Genomic DNA, 16,118 nt, shown 5'->3' with positions numbered 1-16,118 from the left:
GTGGAGCCATGCTCTTCTCATGCTGCCTCAACATACCTGATAAAAGTTCACCATACGTTTTAAAAGCTTCAGCTAGAACTGCATAACTATATTCCATTAGTCAAGGCAATTCACATGGCCGAGCCCAAATTCTCCCTAGTTGGAAGCACTGCAAAGTCACATGGAAAGAAATATGGGTGTTCAATTATATTATGGGGAAGAGGTAAAATGTTAGAGGCAATACTATATCGACCACTACTAGTTTTCCTGTCTCTGCTTCCAAGAGAAGGTAGGAGCTAGCTTAACACAGTGTTCTTACAGATCTAGATTATGTCACCAATTGTTCCAGCATTACAGTAATCCTTTGGCCTCCCACATCTAATTTAGTACTATAAAATTTTTTTCCCTCAACAGATACAGTCCAAAATCTGTGAGTCTTACAGAAAGCAGTTACAAATTATTTAAATGATTAACTCACAAAGCCAATCTTTTATCTCTTTTTAAAAAAGTAGCTTTGAGGTTAATATTTTTCTGTAAGAATTTATTCAGAGTGAACTAAGATTTTGACATATTATGTATTACCACAACTCAGGAAAAGAGCCTCTAAAATATTGAATCTTGGATAGTAGTTATTCTAGTCTCTAAATCTTTCATAATCAGACTGTCTTAAAGATAGTTGTGAAAATTATGCTGAGATATTTCAGTGCCAACAGTTTTGCTTGTGCATTCTCTATCTATATATATGCACATATATACAAGCACACACATATTTATGAACTAAGAAATAGTACATATTTGTTAAAAGTAATACCAAATAAGATTAATTTACCCTACATATGCAAATATATTCCTAAAAAGTATATTTCAGTATTTTTAATAATTTTAATTTGTCTTAACCTACATATTTTATATTGAGAACAAAGTGTTATATATACAACAGCCCACTTGGGACAGTGTACATCATTGATCTGAACAGCAGATCAGCAGTGTATATGAAGTTTTCTCCATTCACCTTGTAACATTTTTCAAAAATGCTTTTATTCAATACATTTCGACATGAGTTGGAAACTTTCTGCAAGTATTGTTTCCTCTGGATAGAAGGCCTTGTATCAAAGAACAATTTCAGAATACATTTTTAATATCTTGCATTTCTCAAAGAGGGAATAGAATTTCAAACTGATATGTTCTTAAAAGACTTATAGCTAAAGTCTAATGCATTACTACATATTACAGTCAAAGGGTAAGTCTTTTAGAAATTCCTCCGTACATTTTTCTATTCAGTGAAAATTATTTTATAAGTTTCAAAGGCAGTGAAATTTGGGGTAAAATACACATGGGAGAATGTTAAAAGATATGTTATTACAAAAAAAGTTTTCCTTCTCTATTTTAGATAATGTTTAGATTCTCTGAATTAAAGCAGCATTCACCTTTGTATTGAAAAATTCCATCTCTTAAAAGTAACATTAAAAGGTTAAACTTTTTCAACAGCAACAACTGGAATATAGCTGTACAATAATTGAAATGAGAGAAAAGTGGTCAAAAATAAATATTACATTCTGTGGGGGCAAACGAAGGACTTATTTTATAAAAACATATTTGTCAAAAATATAAAGAGACCCTGAATAAAGAGAGCAAACAAAAACTGTAGAGTGTATTAGAGATTGGAACTATATTGACAGTACTTTATTTCTACAATAGTTCAAACAACTTATTTCAGACATAGTAGAGATAGTCGAAAAACAGAAACATTTACTAACATAACATTTTAAGAATTTCTTTTTTCTTAAAAAACTGTTCAGGTTGGGTGCAGTGGCTCATGCCTGTAATCCCAGCATTTTGGGAGGCTGAGGAGGGTGGATCACCTGAGGTCAGGAGCTTGAAACCAGCCTGGTCAACATGGTGAAACCCCGTCTCTACTAAAAATACAAAAAATTAGCTGGGTGTGGTGGCATATGCCTGTAATCCCAGCCACTTGGGAGACTGAGGCAGGAGAATTGCTTGAACCTGGGAGGCAGAGGTTGCAGTGAGGTGAGATTGCACTATTGCACTGCAGCCTGGGCAACAAGAGTGAAACTCCATCTCAAAACAAACAAACAAAAAAAGTTGTTCAAAGTCAGTCTAAGGAGATTATTAACAAAGTTAAAGAGGTTAATATAATAACAGTAAACATAAAATAAAACTAAATATTAAGTTATCTGATTCAAATAAAATAATATAATGCACTTTTGACATTTTTAGAAATTTCCAGAAAGGGATATGTGTAGTGCCTTTATATGGCAACCCTTCTTATACTTACTTCATACTCTTTCCAAAGACTGGTCAGTTGATGTACAATCATTAACGACAATTTACAGATAAATAACAAATTTATACCTCCAGATTGCATGTACTTCTCAAAATCTACTCCTATATATTCAAGTGACTAGTAGAGATTGCTGCTTCAATACCTGAAAGTCATACCAAACTCAACCCATTCATCATAAAACTAGACCATTTCTACTATTTCACACCTTTGTATTAAGATACCACTTTGTCCTGTTACATAAGTCAGCAATGCATCATCCTTGATATTTCTCACTTTAATCCAAGTATCTACACTATAACATATCCACTGTCAATCATCTATATTCAAATAAACGTCATTCCTTTCATGTGAACAATAAGCCCCATTCACTCTAGCTTGCACATGGCAAATATACTGGGTTTTGTTGGTTTTTTGTTGTTGTTGTTGTTGTTTTGTTTTGTTCCTTTCACAATTGTTATTAGCATGCCATATCAGGGGAACCCACCCCCAATATTTCAACATAGGTTCTTTCTATTTTCCATAAATGTCAGCCAGTCTGAGAAATAAAGAGAAAGAGTACAAAGAGAGGAATTTTACAGCTGGGCTGCCAAGGGTGACATCACATATCAGTAGGTCGATGATGCCCACCTGAGTCACAAAACCAGCAGGGTTTTATTCAGGACTTCAAAAGGGGAGGGGGTGCATGAACAGAGAGTAGGTCACAAAGACCACATGCTTCAAAGGGCAAAAAGGAGAGCAAAGATCACATGCTTCTGTGGCCAATAAAGATCACAAGGCAAAGGACAAAGCAAAGATCACAAGGCAAAGGGCAAAATCAAAAACTCCTGATAAGGGTCTATATTCAGCTGTGCACATATTATGTTGATAAACATCTTAAACAGCAGAAAACCAGGTTCGAGAGCAGAGAACCGATCTGACCTTAAATTTACCAGGGAGAGGTTTTTTCCCTACCCTAATAAGCCTGAGGGTACTGCAGGAGACCAGGGTGTATTTCAGTCCTTATCTCAACCGCATAAGACAGACACTCCCAGAGCGGCTGTTTATAGACCTCCCCCCAGGAATGCAATTCTTTTCCTAGGGTCTTAATATTCCTTGCTAGGAAAAGAAGTTAGTGATAGCTCTTCTACTTGCACATCCATTTATAGGCTCTCTGCAAGAAGAAAAATATGGCTCTTTCTGCCCAACCCCACATGCAGTCAGACCTTATAGTTGTCTTCCCTTGTTCCCTAAAATCGCTGTTATTCTGTTTTTATCAAGGTGCACTGATTTAATATTGTTAAAACACACATGTTTTACATTCAATTAGTACAGTTAACCCAATCATCATAGTGGACCTGAGGTGACATACAACCTCAGCTTACGAAGATACCAGGATTAAGAGATTAAAGTAAGACGACAGGCGTAAGAAATTATAAGAGTATTAATAGAGAGTGATAAATGTTCATGAAATCTTCACAATTTATGCTCCTCTGCCCTGGCTCGAGCCTGTCCCTCTGTTCAGGGTCCCTGACTTCTTGCAACAATGGCGGGTGATTTTATTTTTCTACTTTTAAACAATCAAACAAACAAACCTCAATGTCATTTATAGGTACTGCTTGTTACATAAATCCTCTCATAGTAGAATTCCTTGAAAGAGTTGTCTATTTTTGAAGAGCTCAGTTTCTTTTCTCCCTTTCTCTCCTGAACCCATTTCATTGAAGGGAATTTGTCTCTCCATTTCCCTGCAACTGCTCTGCCAATGTCCTTATGGCTCCACATTGCTAAGTCCAGTGGCCATTTCCCAGGCTTCATTTTACTCATGATCAGCATTTGAAAGAGATGATCACATATTCTTCTGCTTGAAACACACTCCTCACTTGGTTTTCATTCCAGACACCTCTTTCGGTTTTTGTCCTATCTCTTTAACCACTAATTTTCAGTGTTTTTCACCGAATTCTCCTTTTGGTATGATTGTTAATGTTGCACTGGTTTCTACTCTTTTTTTTATTATTATTTTTAAAAGTCTGTATACAAACTTCATATGTGATTCTATCCAGTTCCATGGTTTTTAATATCATGAATATGTTGATGACCTCCAAAGTTGTATCTCTAAACTAGCTCTCTCCTCTGAACTCCAGATTCAAGCATGCAAAGGTTATTATGTTATCTTTATGTGGATAGCTTATAAACACAGCAACGTAGCTCAGAAAAGTCCTCCCAACTCGACTGAACATGATGATTCTCTTAATTTTATGCTTTCATACAATCATGTCCTTTGTCTTCTATATAAATATATATTTTGCTATTCTTACCTATTAGACTCTTATCTACTAAACAGTATGGATCTATCTGATAATTCTTTTAATATATAATATAAATACATAGAACAGTAGCCATCATATAGGATGTGCTAAATAATTATTTGTAAAATAATGTAGTAAATGCATTTAATAACTTATTTAGAAAAATAATAAGATTCCCTTAACATTTCAGAATAAAATGTTAATAAAAATTTAGAACAATTATTTACTATCTTGAGGATAAATTACAATTAAATGCAAGGTTGAATAATGGGTTGTTTAGTTTTGTGTTGATATATTTTCTAGAATTGGATCTGTGGTATGCATTAGAAACATGTTTACTAATATATAATTATTTTACATGCATAATACGTAGATAAGTAAAAAATAGGTAAAATCATGTTATAGTTAAATTTTAAAACCATGTATATTTCAAAATAAATTGAAATCCAGTGCTATTAAACAATCTTCCAAGATTATATAAAGAATTTATGACAAAACAGAGCCTAGAACCCAGATGATTTCTTTCTAAATGGAATGATTTATTAAGAAGTGAAGCCTAATGGTTTTGGAAAATAATCCCACAGTAAAATGTTATTTAAAAAAGAGAGCAACAATAAAAACAAACAATAGTGATTTGAAAACTACTAAGAAATTTTAATGAGATGTATCTCCACTAAAGATACTGGCAGAGACCTTTATCTCCCTACACTAATGTTCCTTCACCCCTTCCATCTTAGTAACAATAACCCTGTACTTCAGAATGTAGTAATGTGCCAGGTTAATAGAATATATATCTCTGTCTCTCTTGTCATGAGATGTGAAATTGAGACTAATTCTTACTAATCTGATACAAGTAAAAATTGTTCAGTAAGTTTCATGGTATGTTTGCACGGCTACAACAAAATACCTGAGACTAGGTAATTTACAAAGAACAGAAATTTAATTCTCACACTATTGGGAAGGTCAACATTGAAGAGCTAGCATCTTGTTAGGGCCTTCTTGTTGTATGTTCCAGAGGGGAGGAACATCGTGTCCTTTTATGATAGATTACAGTCTAATAGGCAAGAACAGAAAAAAATATATACATATAGGACAAAGAACATGATTATATGAAAGCATATATCTAAGAGAACGATCATGTTCAGTTGAGTTGGAAGGACTTTTCTGAGTTAGGTTGATGTGTCTAAAAGCTATCCACATAAAGATAACATAATAACCATTGCATGCTTGAATCTGGAGTTCAGAGGAGAGAGCTGGTTTAGAGATACAACTTTGGAGGTCATCAGCATATTGATGATATTAAAAGCCATGAAACTGGATAGAATCACCTATGAAGTTTGTATACAGACATTTAAAAATAAAAAAAAAAAGTTGAACCCAGTGCAACATTAACAGTCATGCCAAAAGGAGGATTCAGAGAAGAACACTGAAAATTAGTGGTTAAAGAGGAGAAAAACAAAAGAGGTGTCTGGCATGAAAACCAAGTGAGAAGAGTGTTTCGTGCAGAAGAGTGTGTGATCATGTCTTTCAAACATGCCTGATGATGACTGAAATAAGCCTGAGAAATGGCCACTGGACTAGCAACGCAGAGGGCCATAAGGACATTGACAGAGCAGTTGCAGAGAAATGGAGACAGAGACAAAATCCTTTAAATGAAATGGGTTCAGGAGAGAAGGGGAGAAAAGAAATTGAGCCCTTCGCAAATAGACAACTCTTTCAAGGAATTTTACCATGGGAGGATTTGTGTAATAAGCAGTATCTAGAAATGACATTGAAGTTTGTTTGATTGTTTAAAAGTAGAAAAATAAAATCAACTGCCATGCTAATAACAACTGTGAAAGGAAAAAAACAATGACAACAACAAAACCCAATATATTTGCCATTTGCAAACTAGAGTGAATGAGGCTTATTGTGCACATGAAAGGAATGGCTTTTATTTGAATACAGATGATCGACAGTGGATGTGTTATAACGTGGATACTTGGATTAAAGAGAGAGATATCAAGGATGATGCATTACTGATTTATGTAACAGGACAAAGCTGTATCTTTGTTCTTATCGTATCTTTCTTGTATCCTCCAAAGGGGGGGGAACACCACCTTCTTACATGATAGAAAAGAAGAAAAGTTAGCCAACAGCTGTTTGAACCCTTTTCAATGAAAGTTTTAATCCCATTAAAGGGGGAACAGCTGTCATGATCTAATCACCTCTTAAAGAACTCACTCCTAATACCATCACATTGACTACATCTGAGTTTTAGAGGAGACACATTCAAACCATAGCAATGGGACTTCTGGAAATACTGTTTAAGGAAAAATGCTGTTTACCATCACTTTTCATGTTTCTTCCTTCCTGCTTCTTCAAATGTAGTGGTAATGATACACGTTCCACAGTTATGTAAGGCCTTTATGTTTGTATTCTAAATATCTGGTGAATCTTACTTTAGCACTTTTTGATAAGAATGGAAAAATTACTATAAAAAAACAAATAAATGGACATCATAACATTTCAAATATTAATTTATTGCACTTATATTCCATGGTTAGCATACTGCTGATTTGCTCATTTTCTCTTTATAAGCAGATATCATTGTTTCCTTACTTTTATGTTGATTCCTTATTCCTCAACTTCTAGTCTTGGAAGACAGCATAATTGTCACCATGATGAGCTCCCCGCAAACATTTATTTGTTTTATTTTAACAAAATTCTCCATGATCAAACAACGGTACTCCCCTACTGTGTCTTCACATAAACAATCCAGATAACAGTGTGAGTGAAAACACAGAATTCTACACCAGATGGAAAAAACATAAACAACTTGAATAGAAATAAGAACACTGAAAATTAATACACAAAAAGCAGAAAAAAATTACTTTCCAATTAGTATTTGAATGACAAACTTCCTTTTCGATCACTGAATATACAACTTCCTGTAGACAACAAGAAGCAATTTTCTATGCATTTGTTGGTATTATGAGAGCGAAAAATCAATCTAAATTTAGTTTTACTGTCTCATTTGTGATCCTAAAAATGGTGTAATAAGTTCAGATAGTCAAGAAAATAATAAACAGGTATATTTACTTTCATTACATAAACATGTATCCATAAAGTGTAAGGCATCAATATTAATATATTAAACTTAAAGTTTATATTATTTTCAGTCCAGTCAAATTTTAGACTAGTGGACAGTTAAGTTTGGGTAATAAGTGTCGAATGTAGTTTGTGAAGAGTGTTTTGAGAAGAAAAAACATGAATATGATGTAAAACAACTAGACAAATGAAGTCTTCTTTATTCATCTTTCATTCAACAAATATTGTTTGAATTCCTACAATATACCAAATGATATTTCAGGTCCTGGGGAATGAATCAAGGAACAAGACACCACTTTGCTCTTAAGTCACTTGTAGAACAGTTATTGCCTATGGTAATCAAAGCTAAGACTGAACACAAGACTGAAGTGATGACACCACCATGTATTATACCTTACGGGATGCTAGAACTGAGAGAACAGCCACAGAAAATGAGATGTGAGGGAGATAAAAATTCAAACACAGACACAGAGGGATTAATAAATACCAGGAGGCAGATCAGGGAATTCAAGTAATTCTTACAGGAATGGAAAACATAGTGATTGCACTGAATTTATTAGAATTTCAAAAGTTAAGATAACATGAGATGACATTTAAAGGTAATAATGTAACATCGATACAGTTTTGTATAGAACAAGTTATTGATCTTTTGTATTAGAAACAATTTCAAATTTTTTTCAGGAAGGTACAACTGTGACTCTAACATTTCTTTCAGTAGGCTCTACAAATGATATATTTACTAGTTTTTATATACATTTTATGATACATTTCTCACAATTCCATGTGACTTTAAGTACTTGCAAAGGAAGTTAAAATTTTTAAGTGCCAGAAACATGAGAATAAAACTCAATAATGTGGACTTTAAAATTACTACTACAAATAACTAACTTATACTGATTTAATGCTTACAGTATGCCAAGTTCTAAGTGAAGTGCTCTCTAAATTATCAGCTTGTTCTCTTCTCACTACACTTTTATGTAGTCGTTATGATAATTGCCCTCACTTATAGATAAAATAGGCTTATAGAAATTAAGTAAAATATCTAAAGTTATATTACTGGAACATTAGAGACTCGAGTTCTAAGACAGGTGCTGGTATGTCACCACTATAATGGACTTTTTTCCCCCATTTTAGAGGATTAAGATAAGTTATAAGGCGGAGAATACTCCAGGGAGATTCATTTGTGGGATAATGAAAATCTGCATCAGTAAACCAAAACATTATAAAATTAATAATTTAATATTTATCTCATCTCTATAAATAAATATTTCTGCATTTCGCAACTTGACAGAATCAACTTTTGCTGAAAATAGAGAGTAAGATTTGGAGGAGTGAACCTTTAATACTCATAGCGTACATAAAATAGACTTTTTAGTCACCCACTGTGGTAGCAAACTTTGGAAATTATTGTATATTTCAAAATAGCTAGAAAAGAAGATTTGAAATGTTCCCAACACAAAGAAATAATAAATATTTGAGGTGGTGTATAGTCTAGTTAGCCTGATTTGATTATAATACATTGTATGCATGTATTAAAATATCACATGTATCCCATAAATGTGTACAATTATTTTGTATCAATAAAAGTTTTAAAAACAGGCCTTTTGAGGCCCTAGGAGAATACTACAAAGACATAGGATATTACTCCCGGAGACTACTGGTATTGTAGCCAAAGAAACTGAGATCCAACAATAATAGAAGTAATGGAAGTGTTATTCCAGAAACCCTAACATTCTGTTAAAAATAAAACACCAGACCATTTGTAAATCTATTTTTTTTTGACAATTGTCTATTTATGCCCTTAGCCCAGTTTTTGATGGAATTGTTTGTTTTTTACTTGCTGATTTGTTTGAGTTACTTGCAGATTCTGGTTAATAGTCCTTCATCACATATATAGACTGAAAAGATTTTCTCCCACTATGTGGGTTGTCAGTTAACTCTGCTGATTATTTATTTTGCTGTGCAGAAGCTTTTGAGTTTAAGTGAGTCCCATCTATTTATCTTTGTTTTTGTTGCATTTGCTTTTGGGTTATTGGTCATGAAGTCTTTGCTTAAGCCGATGTCTAGATGTTTATCTTCTAGAATTTTTATGGTTTCAGGTCTTAGATGTAAGTCCTTGATCAATCTTGAGTTGATTTTTGCATAAGGTAAGAGTTGAGGATCCCATTTCATTCTTCTACATGTGGGTTGACAATTATCCTAGCACCATTTGTTGAATAGGGTGTCCTTTCCCCACTTTTTGTTTTTGTTTACTTTGTCAAAGATCAGTAAGTATCTGAGTTTATTTCTGGGTTCTGTATTCTATTACTCAGTACCATGCTGTTTTGGTGACTATGGCCTTATAGTACAGTTTGGATGTAAACTAGTACAACCACTATGGAAAACAGTGTGGAGATTCCTTAAAGAACTAAAAGTAGAACTACCATTTGACCCAGCAATCCCACTACTGGGTAGCTACCCACAGGAAGAGTAGTCATTAAACAAACAAACAAACAAAAAATACTTGCACGCACATGTTTATAGCAGCACAATTCACAATTGCACAAATATGAATACCCATTAATCAATGAGTGGATAAAGAAATGGTGGTATAGGTATATACCATGGAATACTCTTATCCACAAAATAGAATAAAATAATGGCATTTGCAGCAACCTGGATGAAACTGAAGATCATTATTCTAAGTGAAGTAACTCAGGAATGGAAAACCAAACATCATATGCTCTAATTCATAAGTGGGAACTAAGTTATCAGGATACAAAGGAGTAAAAATGATACAATGGAATTTTGGGGTCTCAGGGGAAAACATGGGAAGGGGATAAGGAATAAAAGATTTTGTAGGGCGGAGCAAGATGGCCGAATAGGAACAACTCCAGTCTCCAACTCCCAGCGCGAGCGACACAGAAGACCGGTGATTTCTGCATTTTCAACTGAGGTACTGGGGTCATCTCACTAGGGAGTGCCGGACAATCGGTGCTGGTCAGCTGCTGCAGCCTGACCAGCGAGAGCTGAAGCAGGGCGAGGCATCGCCTCACCTGGAAGCGCAAGGGGGAAGGGGATCCGTTTTCCTAGCCAGGGGAACTGAGACACACAACACCTGGAAAATCGGGTAACTCCCACCCCAATACTGCGCTGTAAGCATACAGGCATTCCAGGAGAATATATCCCACACCTGGCCGGGAGGGTCCCACGCCCACGAAGCCTCCCTCACTGCTAACACAGCAGTCTGCCGCGATCTATCCGCAGGGCAGCAGCGAGGCTGGGGGAGGGGCGCCCGCCATTGCTGAGGCTTAAGTAGGTAAACAAAGCCGCTGGGAAGCTCGAACTGGGTGGAGCTCACAGCAGCTCAAGGAAGCCTGCCTGTCTCTGTAGTCTCCACCTCTGGGGACAGCGCACAGCTGAAGACCAACAGGGGAAGTAGCCGGAGCCGGTGCAGACGCGAACGACTCTGTCTGACAGCTTTGGGGAGAGCCGCGGATCTCCCAACGCGGAGGTTGAGATCTGAGAACGGACAGACTGCCTGCTCAGGTGTGTCCCTGACCCTGAGTAGCCTAGCTGGGAGAAATCCCCCACTAGGGGCAGTCTGACACCCCACACCTCACAGGGTGGAGTACACCCCTGAGAGGACACTTCCAAAGGAAGAATCAGACAGGTACACTCGCTGTTCAGCAATATTCTATCTTCGGCAACCTCTGCTGCTGATACCCAGGCAAACAGGGTCTGGAGTGGACCTCAAGCAATCTCCAACAGACCAACAGAGAGTCCTTCTGACTGTCAGAAGGAAAACTATCAAACAGGAAGGACACCTATACCAAAACCCCATCAGTTCATCACCACCATCAAAGACCAGAGACAGATAAAACCACAAAGATGGGGAAGAAGCAGGGCAGAAAAGCTGGAAATTCAAAAAATAAGAGCGCATCTCCCCCTGCAAAGGAGCGCAGCCCATCACCAGCAACGGATCAAAGCTGGTCAGAGAATGACTTGGACGAGAGGAGAGAAGAAGGCTTCAGTCCATCAAACTTATCAGAGCTAAAGGAGGAATTACGTACCCAGCGCAAAGAAACTAAAAATCTTGAAAAAAGAGTGGAAGAATTGACAGCTAGACTCATTAATGCAGAGAAGATCATAAACGAAATGACAGAGATGAAAACCATGACACGAGAAATACGTGACAAATGCACAAGCTTCAGTAACCGACTCGATCAACTGGAAGAAAGAGTATCAGCGATTGAAGATCAAATGAATGAAATGAAGCGAGAAGAGAAACCAAAAGAAAAAAGAAGAAAAAGAAATGAGCAAAGCCTGCAAGAAGTATGGGATTACGTAAAAAGACCAAATCTACGTCTGATTGGGGTGCCTGAAAGTGAGGGGGAAAATGGAACCAAGTTGGAAAACACTCTTCAGGATATCATCCAGGAGAACTTCCCCAACCTAGTAGGGCAGGCCAACATTCAAATTCAGGAAATACAGAGAACGCCACAAAGATACTCCTCCAGAAGAGCAACTCCAAGACACATAATTGCCAGATTCACCAAAGTTGAAATGAAGGAAAAAATCTTAAGGGCAGCCAGAGAGAAAGGTCGGGTCACCCACAAAGGGAAGCCCATCAGACTAACAGCAGATCTCTCGGCAGAAACTCTACAAGCCAGAAGAGAGTGGGGGCCAATATTCAACGTTCTTAAAGAAAAGAATTTTCAACCCAGAATTTCATATCCAGCCAAACTAAGTTTCATAAGTGAAGGAGAAATAAAATCCTTTACAGATAAGCAAATGCTTAGAGATTTTGTCACCACCAGGCCTGCCTTACAAGAGACCCTGAAGGAAGCCCTAAACATGGAAAGGAACAACCGGTACCAGCCATCGCAAAAACTTGGCAAAATGTAAAGACCATCGAGGCTAGGAAGAAACTGCATCAACTAACGAGCAAAATAACCAGATAATATCATAATGGCAGGATCAAGTTCACACATAACAATATTAACCTTAAATGTTAATGGACTAAATGCGCCAATTAAAAGACACAGACTGGCAAACTGGATAAAGAGTCAAGACCCATCAGTCTGCTGTATTCAGGAGACCCATCTCACATGCAGAGACATACAGAGGCTCAAAATAAAGGGATGGAGGAAGATCTACCAAGCAAATGGAGAACAAAAAAAAGCAGGGGTTGCAATCCTAGTCTCTGATAAAACAGACTTTAAACCATCAAAGATCAAAAGAGACAAAGAAGGCCATTACATAATGGTAAAGGGATCAATTCAACAGGAAGAGCTAACTCTCCTAAATATATATGCACCCAATACAGGAGCACCCAGATTCATAAAGCAAGTCCTTAGAGACTTACAAAGAGACTTAGATTCCCATACAATAATAATGGGGGACTTCAACACTCCGCTGTCAACATTAGACAGATCAACGAGACAGAAAGTTAACAAGGATATCCAGGAATTGAACTCATCTCTGCACCAAGCGGACCTAATAGACATCTATAGAACTCTCCACCCCAAATCAACAGAATATACATTCTTCTCAGCACCACATCGCACTTATTCCAAAATTGACCACATAATTGGAAGTAAAGCACTCCTCAGCAAATGTAAAAGAACAGAAATTATAACAAACTGTCTCTCAGACCACAGTGCAATCAAACTAGAACTCAGGACTAAGAAACTCAATCAAAACCGCTCAACTACATGGAAACTGAACAACCTGCTCCTGAATGACTACTGGGTACATAACGAAATGAAAGCGGAAATAAAGATGTTCTTTGAAACCAATGAGAACAAAGATACAACATACCAGAATCTCTGGGACACATTTAAAGCAGTGTGTAGAGGGAAATTTATAGCACTAAATGCCCACAAGAGAAAGCAGGAAAGATCTAAAATTGACACTCTAACATCACAATTAAAAGAACTAGAGAGGCAAGAGCAATCACATTCAAAAGCTAGCAGAAGGCAAGAAATAACTAAGATCAGAGCAGAACTGAAGGAGATAGAGACACAAAAAACCCTCCAAAAAATCAATGAATCCAGGAGTTGGTTTTTTGAAAAGATCAACAAAATTGACAGACCGCTAGCAAGGCTAATAAAGAAAAAAGAGAGAGGAATCAAATAGATGCAATAAAAAATGATAAAGGGGATATCACCACTGACCCCACAGAAATACAAACTACCATCAGAGAATACTATAAATGCCTCTACGCAAATCAACTAGAAAATCTAGAAGAAATGGATAATTTCCTGGACACTTACACTCTCCCAAGGCTAAACCAGGAAGAAGTTGAATCCCTGAATAGACCAATAGCAGGCTCTGAAATTGAGGCAACAATTAATAGCCTACCCACCAAAAAAAGTCCAGGACCAGATGGATTCACAGCTGAATTCTACCAGAGGTACAAGGAGGAGCTGGTACCATTCCTTCTGAAACTATTCCAATCAATAGAAAAAGAGGGAATCCTCCCTAACTCATTTTATGAGGCCAACATCATCCTGATACCAAAGCCTGGCAGAGACACAACAAAAAAAGAGAATTTTAGACCAATATCCCTGATGAACATTAATGCAAAAATCCTCAATAAAATACTGGCAAACCGGATTCAGCAGCACATCAAAAAGCTTATCCACCATGATCAAGTGGGCTTCATCCCTGGGATGCAAGGCTGGTTCAACATTCGCAAATCAATAAACGTAATCCAGCATATAAACAGAACCAAAGACAAGAACCACATGATTGTCTCAATAGATGCAGAAAAGGCTTTTGACAAAATTCAACAGCCCTTCATGCTAAAAACGCTCAATAAATTCGGTATTGATGGAACGTACCTCAAAATAATAAGAGCTATTTATGACAAACCCACAGCTAATATCATACTGAATGGGCAAAAACTGGAAAAATTCCCTTTGAAAACTGGCACAAGACAGGGATGCCCTCTCTCACCACTCCTATTCAACATAGTGTTGGAAGTTCTGGCTAGGGCAATCAGGCAAGAGAAAGAAATCAAGGGTATCCAGTTAGGAAAAGAAGAAGTCAAATTGTCCCTGTTTGCAGATGACATGATTGTATATTTAGAAAACCCCATCGTCTCAGCCCAAAATCTCCTTAAGCTGATAAGCAACTTCAGCAAAGTCTCAGGATACAAAATTAATGTGCAAAAATCACAAGCATTCTTATACACCAGCAACAGACAAGCAGAGAGCCAAATCAGGAAGGAACTTCCATTCACAATTGCTTCAAAGAGAATAAAATACCTAGGAATCCAGCTTACAAGGGATGTAAAGGACCTCTTCAAGGAGAACTACAAACCACTGCTCAGTGAAATCAAAGAGGACACAAACAAATGGAAGAACATACCATGCTCATGGATAGGAAGAATCAATATCGTGAAAATGGCCATACTCCCCAAGGTTATTTATAGATTCAATGCCATCCCCATCAAGCTACCAATGACTTTCTTCACAGAATTGGAAAAAACTGCTTTAAAGTTCATATGGAACCAAAAAAGAGCCCGCATTGCCAAGACAATCCTAAGTCAAAAGGACAAAGCTGGAGGCGTCACGCTACCTGACTTCAAACTATACTACAAGGCTACAGTAACCAAAACAGCATGGTACTGGTACCAAAACAGAGATATAGACCAATGGAACAGAACAGAGTCCTCAGAAATAATACCGCACATCTACAGCCATCTGATCTTTGACAAACCTGAGAGAAACAAGAAATGGGGAAAGGATTCCCTATTTAATAAATGGTGCTGGGAAAATTGGCTAGCCATAAGTAGAAAGCTGAAACTGGATCCTTTCCTTACCCCTTATACGAAGATTAATTCAAGATGGATTAGAGACTTAAATGTTAGACCTAATACCATAAAACCCTAGAAGAAAATCTAGGTAGTACCATTCAGGACATAGGCATTGGCAAGGACTTCATGTCTAAAACACCAAAAGCAACGGCAGCAAAAGCCATAATTGACAAATGGGATCTAATTAAACTAAAGAGCTTTGCACAGCAAAAGAAACTACCATCAGAGTGAACAGGCAACCTACAGAATGGGAGAAAATTTTTGCAACCTACTCATCTGACAAAGGGCTAATATCCAGAATATACAAAGAACTCAAACAAATATACGAGAAAAAAAACAAACAACCCCATCAAAAAGTGGGGAACTGTCATACATCATTTCTCCAAAGAAGAATTCTATACAGCCAACAGACACAGTGAAAAATGCTCATCATCACTGGCCCATCAGAGAAATGCACAACTCAAAACAATGAGAATACCATCCTCACACCTTTTAGAAGTGGCAATTCCATTTAAGAACGTCGGAAAACAGGTGTTGAGAGTATGTGGGAGAAATGGAACACTTTACACTTTTGGGTGGGATTGAAACTTATTCAACCATTTATTGGAACAGAGTATGTGGGGGGGCAATTCCTCAAGGATCTAGACCTAATGTACCA

This window comes from Rhinopithecus roxellana, chromosome 22 (assembly GCF_007565055.1).
Source record: "Rhinopithecus roxellana isolate Shanxi Qingling chromosome 22, ASM756505v1, whole genome shotgun sequence".
Taxonomy (NCBI): domain Eukaryota; kingdom Metazoa; phylum Chordata; class Mammalia; order Primates; family Cercopithecidae; genus Rhinopithecus; species Rhinopithecus roxellana.
This window is presented reverse-complemented; position numbering follows the sequence as displayed.